The following is a 19518-nucleotide window of genomic DNA, read 5'->3' as shown; positions in this document are numbered from 1 at the left end:
CTTGGCTCGAATTCTTTCGAGCTACCTCGAGATCGCTTCGGTCTCCGGGTTGTAATCTTCAATTGACCGGGGGGCTATACTTTGACTTTCGCCCTATCCAAGTCTCAGTCAAAGTGGGGGATCTAAAGATACCCAGTATCTGTTGAATCCCCAACAAACACTTGATGATTATCGGACTACAACATGCTTAGGAATCGCTACGTTTAATCACAATTTGTATAACTATACGTCGAAAAACTCAAAATGATTTCGAAAACAAAACATTTTCAAAACTTTTCAAAAGTACCTGGAGTGTTTTATGCACGACGACGGGGTCATGATCATACTAACAAGAGTCAAAACTGACACCGGACCAAAAACCGACTCAAAATTCAAATCCCGACTCCAACAACGAGTCAAACCGAGTCAAACACAAATAACAAACATCACAAAGCTTCCATGTTAAGTATACCCAGTATAATTGAATGGTCAAGTACTACAATCATGACATCCAAAACCTAGGATAGAACAAATCATGATTTCAAGTGCGTGATAGCGACAAGAGAGCTCGAAGACCCGCGAAATGGCTGGCGCCTCTTCGAGTAGCCCATGCAGCCACGTCGCTCGAAATGCACACAACCACTCAATCCTCTATAAATACCCACCTTCACACACTATAATCTTCACGGAGTGTCCGCCCCCTTATCTCTCCCTTAAAACTCTAGACTCGACTTCCTAAGTCACAAACCGACACGTATTTTTGACCTACCGATCAGAAATACAAGCCATACACATTGTTTGGTACCGTCATCATTAAATCACTTGACTGACCACTTCGACCAACTACACAATCACTAAACAAAACAAACACTCTTTACATTGCTAAAACGGTTTTCAACCGAGTTTTTCGACGTAACAAGTTTTTACTCTTCCGTCGATTTCTCGTCTTCAACCTAGCATGTAAGTATGAGGGTGTAACTACTCCTCTTCTTTCATGTCTTTTTATCTACTTTTACGACTTTAACATGCTAAAACATGCATAACATGGTCCAAAATACGGATCGAATGAGCCAAAACCGAGTTTTGACCTGAAACAGAAGCCCCTAGTCACAACTAGGTAGCTCGCACCTCAATGGGCTATCCAGGTAAGAACTCAAACGTGTTTGAGTTCATTCTTTACATTTTTGTTTTATTTTGGAACCGGGTTTTACCATTTCAAATTATTATGGTGAATATTGTTTAACCATAATCATGTTCACCCTTGGTTCCTCATACCATGACGGTTTAATCCATGTTTCGGTGATAATATTTGGTTAATTACATTTTTAAAGGTATTTTAAAACCTTTTATTCATTTGTTTACACTTTCAAAAACAACAATATTAGTCATAAATGCATAATCAACCTTAGTTCTACCATGTCGGTTTAAATCCGAGTACGATGATGAACATTGACGAATTAAAAAACAATGAACTTAACACAATTAGTTCATAATAAATGTTTTTCAAAACTATTCATATCAAGCTTGAAAAACCGAACCCCACATCGAATATCGTCAAATCAATGATGATTATTCAAGTCTCGTTCTTCATGTTGGCACAAAAGCGGTCGAAACGACCTATTCAACAAAAAACGGCTTCAAATACCCTCTTATAAACCATTTCACAAACGTTTTTAACATCCAGGAGACACCCATTTGGGTCGTCTGCTGCCTCGCACCGGCGCCTAAACATGCTTACTGATTTCAAGTTTTCAAACCTGGACAGAGCCATATGCATCGCCCTAAGGCTCACGCCTCAACAGGCTACCTGATGCAGGTCCTGCTTCCTTTCCAGCACTCGTTGATACCCGTCGTTGTGAATACCAAAAATAAGATTTATAATTTCCTATTAAAACTAACCTAGGCTAGTGGTAACAGGGTCGAACCACAAGGAGGCGAATGTAATTAATAGTTGTCTAATTTAGTCTAAGGTAACGAAAGTGGGGGTTGAATTGATTTGGTCTAAAGCTAATAGCAAATAAAGACAATAAACTAAATACGTGAATAAGACATATATTAAAAAGGGGTGCAAGGATGATCGGTTTACTATAGTTTCGGCGGCAGCATACTAAACAGGTCTAAATCAAAACACATGAGGCGGGAAATAAAGAGGTCCTCTCGGTCCACTCTTAACAAATAGCATCTTTCGATCTCGCTATAAGTCCCTAATATCACTAATGTTGGGGCTGGTGTCCTCTACAGTTAGTGCAATAACATTTAAATCTCTAAAAGGATCAAAGGGTATACTTTTGTATTATTATCAGTTGGTCCACGTTTATCAATAACGGTTGGCTTGCTAGATAAGTTTGACATTATTGTCATACAGATGGCGGTGATCAACTGGTCCCTAAAAGTCACACCTATAGGATACGTTTGAGAGATGTGACAGTATGAAAATACAGTCATGTTGATGCCTAATATGACTAAACAGTTAGTCGGAGTTATTGACTAATAATTAGTCAAACGCGATGTTGACATAATTATTTAATACGGATTAAATAATATTGGCTAAGACGAATTAAGCGGTTATTTCGTAAATTGAATATAAACGATTATATTTAATTGATGTATATTGAATTAATTATACAATATTGTCTTTGTCGGACAAGTATTAATATATCGACTGAGTCATGTTACTAGTTGATATTTTAATAACCGATAACCGATGACGATTTATAATAAAATCCCGTCATATACATTTTAGCATTTTGAGTCGGACCACGAGTTACAAATAATGAGAAAGTGAAAGCCCACTCCCTCCCTTGTGATCTCGGTTTGGACGAAGCAACAAAAGGAGAGAGCCTCTCTCCTTTTGACCTAATGCATTTCATTTGACACAAAATTAGGGTTTTGGAGTTCTCTTCTCTGAAATCCTAGATATCTCATCGAAAAATCTCACAAAAGCTCTCTCAATATTGCAAGGCAATTAGAGAGCAATTCTAGCACAAGAGGCATAGTCTCAGACTATCTTGGGTGCAACGATTAGGAGGAAATCTACTTTAATTTCTGTTCTTAGGCCGAATTTCAAAGGACCCGAGGTTGATTCTATTCTCTTATCGTTTTCTCTTGTATTTTTGTTTTATGACAATAATCACATGTTAAAGATACGTTATAGTCCTAAAATTTAAGGGAATTTTAAGGATATTTCCCTACAAGTGGTATCAGAGCGAGGCCACGTAAATTTTTCATGTTGATTTTCATTAAACGGATTGAATCGATAAATTTTTGCATAAAAAAAAATAAAAAAATAAAAAAAAACGTGCGGCTGGTTTTTTTTACACGGCTGGTTTTATTTTTTTTGCATTGGAAGCCGTGCCACACGGCTTACTGCTGATCAGTCTCAATCGTCTGATTTTGTTTTTCGATTTGTTCTTTGCATATTGTTATTTTAAACGATAATCATAGCAATATGTTAAAAATTTGTCAATTGTAAATTTGTTTTAATACGGATTATGTTCAAATTGCAATTGGTGTTTTTGTTCAATTGTTGTTCTTGGATGCCGCGCTGAAAATTGAGCCACTGGAAAAATTTTTTGCTCTCTTTTCTTCTCGGCAAAACCGCTGGAAAAAAAAAAAAAAAAAAAAAAAAAAAAAAAAAATTCGTGTTTTTCTGGCCGTTCTGAAGAAAAAAAAGGAATTTGTGTTTTTTTGTTTTTTTTTTTTCCAGCCCTATTGTGTAAACAATACGGATTTTTGCACTCGCTTGATAGTGAAACGGTTCACTCACGTACCATTTAGTTATTTTAAAGCGATTTAAAGTAACGGATTATCATGAATTAAAATTAAGTTGATAGAAGCGGTTTTGTCACATAATTTTAATTGTTAAAAGGTGGTTTGGATAAATTTAACATAATTACGGAATTATGTCACGAATAAATTTTGTTTTAGTTGATGCATTTTTATTTATCGTTATTTTGAATGCCTTGAATGTTTTATTACGTATTTAATTTTACAAACGGTTGTAACTTAGTGTGGCCTTAGTAGAACGTGTTACCGTAATGATGGAACACGGTCTTGGTTGTATTTTGAGATCTTGTATCTCCGTTTTGGTTTTTCCTTGTAATTACAGTTTTTATTTAGAATGTAAATAGGTTTATATTTTGTAATTTTTAAATTGTAATTTTGAGAAGACCAAAGATGGAGATCGGATGCTCACTCATTTGCATGGACAAAAATGGAACATCAAGACAAGCTTCTCGGGTCCAACGGTGGATTCCAAAGTTGTATTATGTTCTTTTTACTAGGTTAGGCCACACTAGGACTTTTATTTACGTTTTGCATTCTTTTATTTATTTTATCGTAACGATAGATTGCATCATATTCCGCCTAAAACCAAACCACCTAATAATTGCATGAAAACTGACTCATATAGAGGTCACGCGTTAGTTTTCTATGATATACAGATATCACACGTTTTTATAAGCCATCACCTAAATTAATTCATTCACGCAATGCTAGTTTTTCGTTCACTTAAAATGAATTAAAACTAAGTTGATGGGATCTTCCTCGTATAACCAAAAATTGAGAATAGTCTTTATAGGTCAAACTCCAATGAATCCCTTCTTCGTCGGTAGGCATAATATGACCCCTTCTACGTCGGGTAAGTTGGAACTGATTGACCTATTTTATCTCAACACTATGGTCACTCGTACGATCCTGTGATTATGGTGGACTATAGATAGGATTTACGGAAATCTATCGACCAAGAGTTCTAACGGTAGAACTAGCTAAACAGTTGGCTTATTAATTTACGGAAATTGAGTCTTGGGATCATTTGTATAATTCTTGAGGTAGATCGATTATACAAATGCAATGAGTCTACACATTAAAATGAATTTTAAATAGACTTAAATCACCTCGATGAGTTGCTTATTTCGTTTTGTTTTTCCTTTCTTTTTCAGTGTAGATCACGATCACTTAAACTGCTAATAACAAAATGGCTGGCCGTGCTGACGACCCAATGCCAAGTGCCACATTGGACCGTGAGTCCTGGCTTCGGATCTTCATGAATCAGATGAATCAGTCTACTCGACTGAAGAATGATGGATCAAACTTCGCGGACTGGGAGGCGGCATTACGGAATCGCGCCGCTGCGACGGGAAGCTCAAATATCTGACAGAGCCCATCCCGTCAAACCCAGGCCCCACGGCTAGAGCTAACGAGATCGCCAAGTATAACGATTTCGTCATGGAAGCGGGTGCGATTAAAAACGTACTCATTTTTGCAATGGAATCCAATTTGGAGAAACGCTTCATAGCCCAAGGTGCAAACAAGATTTTCACCACGCTCACTAAGGAATTCTCGAAAGCACCGAGAATCGTGACCTCTGAGCATACCACTCGCTTCTTTGATTCGAAACACCAGAAGGGCCAACCGGTTAGCCCACACATTCTCAGCATGATTGAGAATGTCGAGAAACTGGAGGCGCTTGATTGTAAAATCAGCGAGAACATCGTGATTGACCGCATGCTTCATTCACTCCACGATGGTTTTGCGCTCTTTAGAGCGAATTACTATATGAATGATTTGAAGAAAAGTCCTCATGAACTACACTCCCTACTCGTACAGACCGAGAAGGATATGAAGTTTAGTGGGAGCTTGAAACAGGATCTTCTCGTTGTGTCAAACAAGGGCAAGGGTAAGGGCAAAGCTCAGGCAGACCTAGCGGTAGGCAAACCGAAGTTTAAGAAGTCGGGATGATGTAAGAGTGGGCCTGGTGAGTCGAGCACCTCATCAGGCACGACAAAGAGCAAGACCGATAACATGCAATGTCATCATTGCCACAAGACTGGGCATTGGAGGCGTACATGTCCTGTTTACCATGAGGACATAAAAGCAGGTCGCGTTAAACCTGTTGGTATGTCTTCTTCCTCTTCTACTTTTATTCATATGATTGAGATTAACCACGCAAGTTACGGAACTTGGGTACTAGATACTGGTTGTGGTTCTCATCTGTGTAATCATGTGCAGGGGCTCCGAAACATCGAACCCCTCGTAAAGGGTGAGGTGGACCTGCGTGTCGGGAATGGAGCACGAGTGGCTGCCGTCTCGAGGGAAACATACGTGATCCAGCTTCCTAGCGGATTTGAGTTATTTTTATATAACTGCTATTATGTACCCAGTCTTTCTAAAAACATTATTTCAGTTTCTGCACTTGACAAACTTGGTTTTTCATTTGTAATAGAGAATAATAGTTGCATTTTCTCATTACACGATATGATTTATGGCAAGGCAGTCTCCATGAATGGAATTTATGTTTTAGATCAGACCACCGAAATATTGCACGTAATGAATAAGAAGTTAAAGGTTGGTGACAAAGATCAAACGTATCTATGGCACTGCCGTATGGGACACATTAATGAGAAACGCGTTAAACAGCTCATAAAGAATGGAGCTATCACGGCCTTTGATTTTCAATCATTTGGCACGTGTGAATCATGTCTCATTGGTAAGATAACTCGAATTTCCTTCAAAGGTGTTGGAATGCGCGCTGCTGACCTATTAGGACTCATACATACGGATGTGTGTGGACCTATGTCAATCACCGCACGAGAAGGCTATAGGTACTTCATCACTTTCACGGACGATTTAAGCAGATATGGCTATGTCTACTTAATGAAGCACAAAAGTGAATCCTTTGAGAAATTCAAAGAATACCAGAATCGGGTACAGAACCAACTGGGTAGAAAGATTAAAACACTACGATCAGACCGTGGTGGCGAGTATCTTTCTCACGAGTTTGATCAACACCTTAAGGACTGTGGGATTGCCTTACAGTTAACTCCACCTGGAACACCTCAGTTGAATGGTGTGTCCGAACGGAGAAATCGAACACTACTTGATATGGTTCGATCCATGATGAGTCACACCGTGTTGCCTGACTCATTGTGGGGTTATGCTCTTCTGTCAGCTGCTCTAATACTTAACCGAAGTGTAACACTACGGATTTTCTTTGGTGACTACTCGACCGAGTAGAGCCTACTCGGCCGAGTAGTGCTATTGTTATGAGTTGTTTTGGTTCTGCCGATGAATACTCGGCCGAGTATAGTGAATACTCGACCGAGTAGAGGATACTCGGTCGAATATAACTTTACTCGACCGAGTATTTGTCTCGACGAGTATTATTTTGACGGTTTGATTAGGGAATGTTTAAGTTTATTTTATATCCCGCGTCAGTTTTCAAAACATCATTTCAACTTCATCAGTTTCTACGTTACCCTAATTACACCCTAATCATTCCCTAATCACCCAATTGCTTTGTTGCTTGCGAAACCTTCGGAGTCCTTACGTACAATCCTCATCCCACTGTTGGTAAGTTTTATTCTATGTTGTTGCATTTGTTGGGGTTACTGTATAATTATGGAATTGGGAATATGGGGGTTGTGCAATGTGTAATTGTGTGATATTATTATGATATAGGAGAAGACTTCGTAGAGGAGCCTTTCTGAGTGTGCAAGTTCATTTCCTCTGTTGATTTCTAAGGTAGGGTTTCCTACTCAGTTTACTGTTATTGTAAGACATGTTGTTGTGTTTATTGTTATCTGTTGATCATCGGAATATGGAGTTGTGGTGATGATGTTGGTGTAAGGGTGTTGAGATGGCTGTGATATCTTGCGGTTATGATTGTGGTGGAGTCACTTGCGGGAGTGGCTTCACACCCTAGTTCGCCCTCCGTGGAACCCGCCACGGGAGGGGATGTGCACATTAAGGGACAGGGATGATTGTCGCTCGTGAGGAGCTGGACTAGGTGGGATCGACTGCGATCACCCACTGGCGGCGAGGATTACCTGTTGCGATGGGTAATATGGCAGGGCTACACACTTCAGTGTGTAGTCGGTTACTGTGTGTGAATGAAGGATTGGGAACTGGCGATGATCAGTTAATTGCTCCGTTTGTTTGTCTTACTTGTTTGTGTAATACTGACCCCGTGTTGTTTGTGGAATCTGCGGTGATCCATTCGGGGATGGTTAGCAGGCTTGACAGGTATTGCTAGTGTGAGCTTGGGAACAGTCTTGGGAGGAGTGCCATCACGAGTCATAGCATCACCGTCTGAGTCTTAGTTGGATTTCTTTATTTGTCAGACTTTGCAGTTGTATTTTGTTATCACAGTATTTGAGTTTGGTTGATGTAAACTTTACATTTTACAAAGTATTTTAATAAATGTGCTCAGTTCGGACGCTTTTTGATATATACTAACCTCGGGCAACCGAGATGGTAACACACTTTCATGGTAGGGTGGTCCTGGTAAGGCACCTTGGTATGAGGGGGTGTTACAAAGTGGTATCAGAGCCGAAGATTCCGGCACCTAAACAAATGAATATAATGAACCTAGGGAGTCTAAGTAAAATGAACCCGGGGAGAGTTGTTTGGAGCTACCGCAAAGGCTCGGGAGACGTCCCGGAGTCGCAAATTGGCCCTCACTAACTCGAGTCGGTAACATGGGAAGTGTGATGAGAGCTAGGTTTTGTATGTGCATGTATGTGAAGATGCATGTTGGTAAAAGTTGCTAGTTGAAAGTATGTGTGTTGAATTTCCAAAATGTTGTGATGGGAGGAACGGTGGATGTGACGGGTTGTGAATGTTGGATTTAGCTTATGTATGAATTGTATGCTGATATGATTCTAATGTGGCATTAAAGTTCTTGAGATATGAATTGCATGCTGATGTGATTATAACGTCGCATTTAAACTCGTAATATTATGCGTTTGCTGCGGGGAATAGTGAGCATGATAGGGGAACTTTCTCGTATACCCGTCTATTCGTGACTCGGCCGAGCGGGCGGTACTCGGACCGAGTAGGGAGCACTCGGCCGAGTAACCAAGAACTCGACCGAGTATTGATTTGCAGTGAGTAGTAGTGGCTACTGTATGTGGTAACTCGACCGAGTAAGAAAGCGTACTCGACCGAGTGTTGTTTTACTCGACCGAGTGATGTTTTATGAGTTTTTGGCATTCGCTTCTGGAGTCGAATACTCGACCGAGTATCAAAGATACTCGACCGAGTAGTCGTTACTCGACCGAGTATGTTTTATACTCGGCCGAGTGTTCTTACGGCGGAAGGTCGTTATATTTTGAGCCGTAGGCTTTTGTGCTTACATTTCCTTATGTCTTATCAGCTCAAAATGCCGCCCAAAAGAACTCCTGCGCAGATTCAAGCTTCAGAGATGACTCTTGATGAGGTTGCTCGCATGATTGAGCAACAAGAGGCTCTCCTTGAAGCTCTCAAAAATGTGGGAAAAGGGAACGAGAAGTCGATGGATGCAACCCAGCTTAGCATCAACATTGCTCGTTTCCACCCTCCCACATATGACGGGGTAGGTGAACCAAAGCTACTCGAGAAGTGGCACCGTGAGATTGAAGCTCTCATGGAAATGGTTAAGTGCCCCGAGGACATGATTGTTGAGCAGGTAGTGTACTACCTAAGAGGTGAAGCTGCAGTTTGATGGCAGAATGTCAAGGAAGATGCTAGAGCTTACTACCAGGCGGAAGGGGCTATTCCGTGGTCTGGGTTGAAGAGTGCTATGAGAGAGCAGTTTATGCCGGAGCATATCCGACACAAGATGAGATCCGACTTTGATTCCTTCACCATGACCGAGGAGATGACAGTCACTGATTACTATCATCGGTTTTTGGAGCTATCTCGTTATGTTGAAGATATGCAGCTAGGACAGGGAGGTTTGGCTCTCCGTTTTGTGAGGGGTCTATCTGCTAAGATCGTGAGTCGTATGCCAGCCGGGGTTGCTACTGTCCTTAAGGAAGTGTACTTGAGAGCGGGTCAAGCTGAGAGAATGGTAGATATCTCCAGAGAGATCGAGGAGAGGACTTTCTGACGAAAAGAGGAAGGTGATGGCGGAAACAACGATCACCAACCAACAAGAAAGGGAATTTCAACCATGCTAAGGCTTTTTCGGTGGAGTGGTTTCTCCGGGAGGTTCTCATGGTGGGGAAAGAATGGGGGTCGGGTGTGAGTGACAACACCAACCTTACGTCGCAACCGTGGTGGGATAGGCCACACAAGACGGGAATGCACGAGCTACAAGCCCGACAATGGTTCGGGAGCTCGATCGGGAATTTTTCTCGGGGCCGACTCGAGTTTTGCTAGTAACCGACCGGGAGGTTCATGGGGCAACGGAGGTGGACAGGGCAATCGGGCGGTTACAACCGCGGGGTGGTGGATCTTATCGGCGCGCCGAACAACGGCGTCACTCAGGATTCGGCAGCTAAGCCAAGTACCTCCAATGCTTCAGTTCAGGGTGGAGGACAGAAAAACAGTGGAAAGCTCTTTATGATGGACAAGCAGGAAGCACAGGATAATGCTCATGTAGTCACCGGTACCTTTCTTGTTCATAATGTACCGTCCTTTGTTTTGTTTGATTCCGGGGCTACACATTCATTTGTGTCTAAGAGTCATGCTGTGTCTATGGGTTTGGGAAAGTTTGAGGATGTAAAAGATGATGTATTCATACCTTCAGGGGAGTCTGTGTCATGTCTCAAGCTGTATAGGGGAGTATCCATGGTAGTTGGAGGGGTAGACCTACCAGTAGACCTGTTAGAGTTTCCTATGGATGGGTTCGAGGTGATTGTTGGGATGGATTGGTTAGGTAAGTATGATGCCAGGATAGATTGTCGTCAAAAGAGAGTGTCTTTAAAGGGTCCCAAGGGTGTTAGAGTGTCATATAGAGGGTTTGTGGTAAAGCCTAAGTGTCGGTTCATAGCTGTGATGACTTTAAAGTAATGTTTGAGGAAGAAGTGTCCTTTGATTCTTTGTCATGTGAGAGATCACCGAGTAGAGGCACCGACAGCTTCTGAGGTAGCTGTGGTTAGAGAGTTCGACGATGTCTTTCCTCAGGAGATACCAAGTTTGCCTCCCAAGAGGGATGTTGATTTCGGCGTGGAGCTTAAGCCGGGAACGGGTCCTATATCTAAAGCACCTTACCGTATGGCACCTAAAGAGTTGGCAGAGCTGAAAAAGCAGATACATGAGTTGCTAGGCAAGGGTTATATCAGGCCTAGTGTGTCACCGTGGGGAGCTCCAGTTCTTTTTGTAAAGAAGAAAGATGGGAGTATGAGGCTGTGCATTGACTACAGAGAGCTCAATCGTGTCACAGTGAAGAACAAGTATCCGTTGCCGAGGATTGATGACTTGTTTGATCAGCTTAGTGGAGCAGGTGTGTTTTCCAAGATTGATCTGAGGTCGGGGTATCACCAGCTGAGGATAGCAGATGAGGATATTCCTAAGACAGCGTTCCGATCTCGATATGGTCATTATGAGTATGTAGTGATGCCTTTTGGGTTGACCAATGCGCCAACGGCTTTTATGGATTTGATGAATCGGATTTTCGCACCGTTTTTGGATAGGTTTGTGGTTGTTTTCATCGACGATATCTTAGTCTATTCTAAGACTAAGGAAGAGCAGGAGGAGCATTTGAGGATAGTTCTGCAGACCTTGAGGGATAATCAGCTTTATGCCAAGCTATCCAAGTGTGAGTTCTGGTTAGAGGAAGTGGCTTTTCTGGGCCATGTAATATCTAAGAATGGGGTAGCCGTGGATCCTAGTAAGATTGAGGCCGTTACTAAGTGGGAATCGCCGAAGAATGTCGCTGAGATTCGAAGTTTCTTAGGTCTTGCCAGCTACTACAGAAGATTTGTGAAAGATTTCTCTACCATAGCGTATGACATCCTTGATGAGAAAGGAAGTCAGATTTGTTTGGGATGAGAGTTGTGAGACGGTGTTTCAGACCCTAAAGGAACGCTGGACCACAGCTCCTATCCTAGCCTTGCCAGAGGGTTGTGAGAACTTTGAGGTATATACCGACGCTTCAAAGAATGGTCTTGGTTGTGTGTTGATGCAGGGAGGGAAAGTCATCGCCTATGCTTCGAGACAGCTGAAGCAGTATGAGGAGAATTACCCTACTCACGATCTGGAGCTGGGTGCAGTGGTGTTCGCTCTTAAGATTTGGAGACACTACCTTTATGGAGCAACTTTTAAGGTGTTGTCCGATCATAAGAGTCTAAAGTATATCTACACTCAGAAGGAGCTTAATATGCGACAGAGACGGTGGATGGAGCTGATTGGAGATTATGATATGGAGATTATCTATCACGAGGGTAAGGCTAATGTTGTTGCAGATGCATTGAGTAGGAAAAGCGTTCATTCGCTATGTACAGCTATGTCTTTGCTGAAGTTGAGGGATGAGATGTCTAGTTTGGGGATCTTTATGATTCGAGAGGGGGATACCATCGGGGATATGACGATCGAGCAAGAGTTGTATGAGAACATCAAAAGTAAGCAAGAGCTTGATCCTAAGGTTCAGGAGTGGAAGTCAAAGGTAGAGAGTGGAACGACTTCCAGGTTTTCTATTCATCCAGATGGGAGTGTTCGTTTTGATGGGAGATGGTGTGTTCCTGAGGATGCAGAGTCGCGGAGAGTGATCTTGATGGAGGCTCATTGCACTCCTTATTCAGTTCACCCGGGTGGTGACAAGCTTTATAGAGATCTTAAGAAGACCTTTTGGTGGCCAAACATGAAGAGAGATGTAGCTGAGTTTGTAGCCAGGTGTTTGACTTGTCAAAAGGTCAAGGGTGAACAAAGGAGACCACAAGGTAAGATCCAGTCTTTGGATGTACCAGAGTGGAAATGGGAGTCGATCTCCATGGATTTCATTGTGGGGTTACCTAGGTCACAACAAGGTAACAACATGATTTGGGTGATTGTTGATCGGTTAACCAAGTCAGCCCATTTTGTTCCCATGAAAGATACTTGGTCTAAGATGCGGTGGCATTGGGTTACGGGAGGCATGTTGTTCGGTTACATGGTATACCTAAGGATATCGTTTTCGATCGTGATGCGAGGTTTATATCCAAGTTTTGGCAAGAGTGCAAGAGCGATGGGTACGACTTTAAAGATGAGTACTGACCTTTCATCCAGCAACCGATGGTCCGACAGAGCGGACCATCAAGACCTTAGAAGACATCTTTGAGGGCATGTGTTATGGACTTTGGGGGCGATTGGGAAGACAGGCTTGATCGATCGAGTTTTCATACAATAACAGTTATCATACAAGCATTGGGATGGCACCTTTTGAAGCTTTGTATGGTCGAAAATGCCGAAGTCCAGTTTGTTGGGATGATAGTTCTGAGACGGTGGTTTTAGGGCCACAGCTGGTTGAGGATATGGTTGAGCAAATCCAGTTGATTCGGCAAAGGATGAGAGCAGCTCAAGATCGGCAGAAGAGCTACGCCGACTTGCACCGCAAGGACATTGAGTTTATGGTAGGTGACAAGGTTCTTTTAAAAGTGTCACCTGTGCGAGGTGTTATGAGGTTTGGGAAAAAGGGTAAGCTAAGCCAAAAGTTTATAAGTCCTTATGAGGTTTTAGACCGTGTTGGCGAGGTGGCCTATAGGTTAGCGTTACCACCAGCCTTGGATAGAGTACACAATGTTTTTCATGTATCTCAACTTCGAAAGTATGTGAGCGATCCGTCGTATATCCTTGAGATGGAGAACATCGAGCTTGATGAATCCTTGTCCTACGCCGAGATTCCTAAGGAGATTCTTGATCGCAAGGTTCGTAAGACCCGGAATGGTGAAACGGTCTTACTCAAGGTCCTTTGGTCTAATCATAATGTGGAGGAAGCCACATGGGAACCCGAGGAAGCTATGCGAGAACGTTTTCCTAACCTTTTCGATCAGGCATGTTTGGTTACGGGGACGTAACCGTTGTTCTTTTAGGGGGGTAGGAGATGGTCGCGGTCGTGTTTAGTCTCGTTTGTTGTTTTGCTTTGTTGTGTTTTATCGTGGTTGTTGTTTTGCTGTGAGTTGGGGTAATGACTTTTGTGGTGACTTATATAGTTCCTTGGCATTGTTATATGTGGTTAGTATAGTCTTGGGGTGTAGTGTTGTGTTTTGTTTGATAGTACAGTGTGAACTTCGGGACGAAGTTCTTTCTAAGGGGGGAAGATTGTAACACTACGGATTTTCTTTGGTGACTACTCGACCGAGTAGAGCCTACTCGGCCGAGTAGTGCTATTGTTATGAGTTGTTTTGGTTCTGCCGATGAATACTCGGCGGAGTATAGTGAATACTCGACCGAGTAGAGGATACTCGGTCGAATATAACTTTACTCGACCGAGTATTCGGTCTGGCGAGTATTATTTTGACAGTTTGATTAGGGAATGTTTAAGTTTATTTTATATCCCGCGTCAGTTTTCAAAACATCATTTCAACTTCATCAGTTTCTATGTTACCCTAATTACACCCTAATCATTCCCTAATCACCCAATTGCTTTGTTGCTTGCGAAACCTTCGGAGTCCTTACGTACAATCCTCATCCCACTGTTGGTAAGTTTTATTCAATGTTGTTGCATTTGTTGAGGTTACTGTATAATTATGGAATTGGGAATATGGGGGTTGTGCAATGTGTAATTGTGTGATATGATTATGATATAGGAGAAGACTTCTTAGAGGAGCCTTTCTGAGTGTGCAAGTTCATTTCCTCTGTTGATTTCTAAGGTAGGGTTTCCTACTCAGTTTACTGTTATTGTAAGACATGTTATTGTGTTTATTGTTATCTGTTGATCATCGGAATATGGAGTTGTGGTGATGATGTTGGTGTAAGGGTGTTGAGATGGCTGTGATATCTTGCGGTTATGATTGTGGTGGAGTCACTTGCGGGAGTGGCTTCACACCCTAGTTCGCCCTCCGTGGAACCCGCCACGGGAGGGGATGTGCACATTAAGGGACGGGGATTGTCGCTCGTTGATGAGCTTGACTAGGTGGGATCGGCTGCGGTCACCCACTGGCGGCGAGGATTACCTGTTGCGATGGGTAATATGGCAGGGCTACACACTTCAGTGTGTAGTCGGTTACTGTGTGTGAATGAAGGATTGGGAACTGGCGATGATCAGTTAATTGCTCCGTTTGTTTGTCTTACTTATTTGTGTAACACTAACCCCGTGTTGTTTGTGGAATCTGCGGTGATCCATTCGGGGATGGTGAGCAGGCTTGACAGGTATTGCTAGTGTGAGCTTGGGGACAGTCTTGGGAGGAGTGCCATCACGAGTCATAACATCACCGTCTGAGTCTTAGTTGGATTTCTTTATTTGTCAGACTTTGCAGTTGTATTTTGTTATCACAGTATTTGACTTTGGTTGATGTAAACTTTACATTTTACAGTATTTTAATAAATGTGCTCAGTTCGGACGCTTTTTGATATATACTAACCTCGGGCAACCGAGATGGTAACACACTTTCATGGTAGGGTGGTCCTGGTAAGGCACCTTGGTATGAGGGGGTGTTACACGAAGTCCGTCTAAAGCTGTTGACAAGACTCCATATGAACTATGGAAGGGAACGATCCCTAACTTGTCCTTTATACGGGTTTGGGGCTGCGAGGCTTATGTCAAGTGGAGACACGAGGATAAGCTCGGCCCGCGATCGGTCTAGACATACTTTATAGGTTATCCTAAAGGAACACTTGGTCATTACTTCTATTCGCCAACCGAACAACGTGTATTTGTTGCGGCTAGTGCGACATTCTTAGAGAAGGAATTTCTCGAGAATGCGAAGAGTAATAGAACCTTCGAGCTGTCGGAGATTCCAGAACCAAATACCGAGCAACCATTGGAGGAACTAGTTCCTTCAATCCCGGCTGCGGTTAATATTCCTGAGGAACCTAGGAGGTCGGGAAGAGTCTCTATTCCTCCGGACAGATACATTGGTATGGTCGAGGAACATGACATAGATGACATTCTACTTTTAACGAGTAGTGAACCCACAACCTATAAAGGTGCCATGACTAGTTCTGACTCAAAGCTATGGCTTGAGGCCATGCAATCCGAGATGGACTCCATGTATGAGAACAACGTATGGGATCTTGTTGACTTACCTGCTAAGGTTCGTCCCCTTCAATGCAAATGGCTTTACAAGATAAAGCATTATGTGGAAGCTCAACAAGATATCTATAAAGCACGACTAGTTGCTAAAGGTTTCACCCAAGTGCCAGGTTTGCACTACGATGAAATTTTTGCACCCGTAGTCATGCTGCGTTCCATTCGGATTATCTTAGCGATTGCCGCTTTTAATGACTATGAAATTTTGCAGATGGATGTGAAAACCGCCTTCTTAAACGGTTATTTGGAGGAAGAGTTGTACATGGTATAACCCGAAGGTTTCATCGATCCTGAACATCCTAAGAAAGTGTGCAAGCTTAAGCGTTCCATTTATGGACTTAAGCAAGCTTCTAGGAGTTGGAATCATCGTTTCGACCAAGTGATAAAAGAAAATGGATTTACTCGATCGGTCGAGGAACCATGTCTATATATCAAGTCGAGTGGGAGCAAGAGCAAGATTGTCTTCCTAATATTGTATGTCGATGACATACTCCTGATTGGGAATGACATACCTCTCTTAACTTCGGTAAAAGTATGGTTGAAGAACCATTTCCAGATGAAAGATCTGGGTGAGGCACAAAGAATTTTGGGCATCCGTATCTATCGAGATAGATCACGTCGGATATTATCTCTCAGTCAGGAGTCTTACATATACAAGATCCTAGAGAGATTCAGCTTGACTAACTTCAAAAAGGGGTTTCTTCCTATGGCTCCAGGGGTGCATTTGAGCAAGTCTCAGGCACCAGAGACACCGGAAGAGAAAGAGCGCATGACCCGGATTCCTTATGCTTCGGCTATAGGATCAATCATGTATGCCATGATATGCACACGTCCGGACGTGGCATATGCATTGAGTATGACGAGTCGATTCCAATAGCATCCAGGTGAATCACATTGGATGGCTATCAAGAACATTCTTAAGTACCTACGGAGGACTAAAGATTGGGCATTGACTTATGGAGGCGAACAAAAGCTATGCGCAACCGGTTACGCAGATGCTAGCTTCCAAACGGATCGAGATGACTTGAAATCTCAGTCTGGATTCGTTTTTACTCTTAATGGCGCTGCAGTCAGCTGGAAGAGTTCCAAACAAAGTGTTACAGCAGATTCTACGACTGAGTCCGAGTACTATGCCGCGTCTGAAGCTGCAAAGGAAGCGATATGGATGCGTCAATTCTTACAAGGACTATCTGTAGTGCCTAGTTCGAATGACCCGATCACCATCTATTGCGACAATAGAGCTGCCATCTTCCAAGCTAAGGAGCCTAAGTCTAGCAACAAGTCTAGACATGTACAACGGAAAGCTCATCTAATCCGAGATTACGTGGATCCGCAAAAGGAGGTAGTGATAGAAAAGATTGCTACAGATGATAATATAGCAGATCCTCTCACTAAACCACTACGACAAGATAAGCATGAAGGGCATGTTAATTCCATGGGAATTAAACGTGTTCCTGAGTTGTAGTACTCTTTTATGGATTAGATTCATTCTCTTTTGTACTCTATACGACATCATCATTTTGATATTTATATATTTTGTTTTTCATGTGGATTTGTACGACAATTTTGAACACCACAAAGTGAATTGAACAAACATTATATTTTTGGTCCTTAATTGCCCACATGAGCTGATAACTCTGGCAATTATTTTGTGACGTTGGTTGATGGTGGGTTCAACGAGCCATAAGTCAAAAGGTTGACTAACCAATCACAGAGGTGAGTTATACGGATATCTCGTAGGACACAATTGTGACATTGACGTGGAGTCCTAAATGTTTTATAACATTCGGTGCCAGGTCGTGGATAGGACCTCCATGGTGATCCTAAGAGTCGATTCTTTTGACTATCGACTGTCTCTTGAGACTAAGGCAGATTTTGGGTGACTTTGGTTTCTTTCTCACGGTCATCCGTAACAGGGGGCCAAGTAGATTTTTTCTGGGTCATTTCATGCTGTGCTTAGATCGGAAGGAGTCGAGTTGAAGGAAATATTCAGCCTTTTCGGTACTCGATATTTCTCGGGGCCACTCGAGGAGTCAGAATCGAAATGCATGGTCATGCTCGAATACGAATTCGTTTTATCAGTTGATTTACTCTCTAGTCGGGGAAACCACTCTTGATACAGATCGATTGTAAAATACGACCTTTGCGGATCCGGATCTGCAAATTGTTTTACATTGAGTGGGAGAAATTTTAAATGAATATGAGAATCGGTTATCGCACATACACTTGTACGAACAAGTGGGAGTTTGTTGGAGGCGTGTCCTCCAGTTAGTGCGGATAACGTTATTGCACATACACTTGTACGGACAAGTGGGAGCTTGTTGGGGCTGGTGTCCTCTACAGTTAGTGCAATAACATTTAAATCTCTAAAAGGATCAAAGGGTATACTTTTGTATTATTATCAGTTGGTCCACGTTTATCAATAACGGTTGGCTTGCTAGATAAGTTTGACGTTATTGTCATAAAGATGGCGGTGATCAACTGGTCCCTAAAAGTCACACCTATAGGATACGTTTGAGAGATGTGACAGTATGAAAATACAGTCATGTTGATGCCTAATATGACTAAACAGTTAGTCGGAGTTATTGACTAATAATTAGTCAAACGCGATGTTGGGATAATTATTTAATACGGATTAAATAATAATGGCTAAGACGAATTAAGCGGTTATTTCGTAAATTGAATATAAACGATTATATTTAATTGATGTATATTGAATTAATTATACAATATTGTCTTTGTCGGACAAGTATTAATATATCGACTGAGTCATGTTACTAGTTGATATTTTAATAACCGATAACCGATGACGATTTATAATAAAATCCCGTCATATACATTTTAGCATTTTGAGTCGGACCACGAGTTACAAATAATGAGAAAGTGAAAGCCCACTCCCTCCCTTGTGATCTCGGTTTGGACGAAGCAACAAAAGGAGAGAGCCTCTCTCCTTTTGGCCCAATGCATTTCATTTGACACAAAATTAGGGTTTTGGAGCTCTCTTCTCTGAAATCCTAGATCTCTCATCGAAAAATCTTACAAAAGCTCTCTCAATATTGCAAGGCAATTAGAGAGCAATTCTAGCACAAGGGGCATAGTCTCAGACGATCTTGGGTGCAACGATTAGGAGGAAATCTACTTTGATTTCTGTTCTTAGGCCGAATTTCAAAGGACCCGAGGTTGATTCTATTCTCTTAACGTTTTCTCTTGTATTTTTGTTTTATGACAATAATCACATGTTAAATATACGTTATAGTCCTAAAATTTAAGGGAATTTTACGGATATTTCCCTACAACTAATATTGACTCTCGTCCTGAAAAGTGACTTATAATCTAAACTTTACCTATCTTTCGATCTCAACATAGTTTAGTCATTTTAATTGGTGATCTAACAACTGTCCCTATCTCTCGATCTAATGGGTCAGTCAAATCCTAAACATTCAACTAGTCGTGTGCACTCGATTCGTCGAATAAAGAATTAAAATAATTAAAACGAAAATAAAACCTCACGTGGTCAGTCGATCGACCAGGTATGGCGGTCGATCGACCAACACGCGAATCAGGCCGTGTTCATTATATTGCCGCCTACACTATAATTCCCCTACATCCTA

Source organism: Silene latifolia, chromosome 10, assembly GCF_048544455.1.
Source record: "Silene latifolia isolate original U9 population chromosome 10, ASM4854445v1, whole genome shotgun sequence".
NCBI classification, from domain to species: Eukaryota; Viridiplantae; Streptophyta; class Magnoliopsida; order Caryophyllales; family Caryophyllaceae; genus Silene; species Silene latifolia.
The sequence above is the reverse complement of the archived record's forward strand: the minus strand, read 5'-3'. Positions refer to the sequence as shown.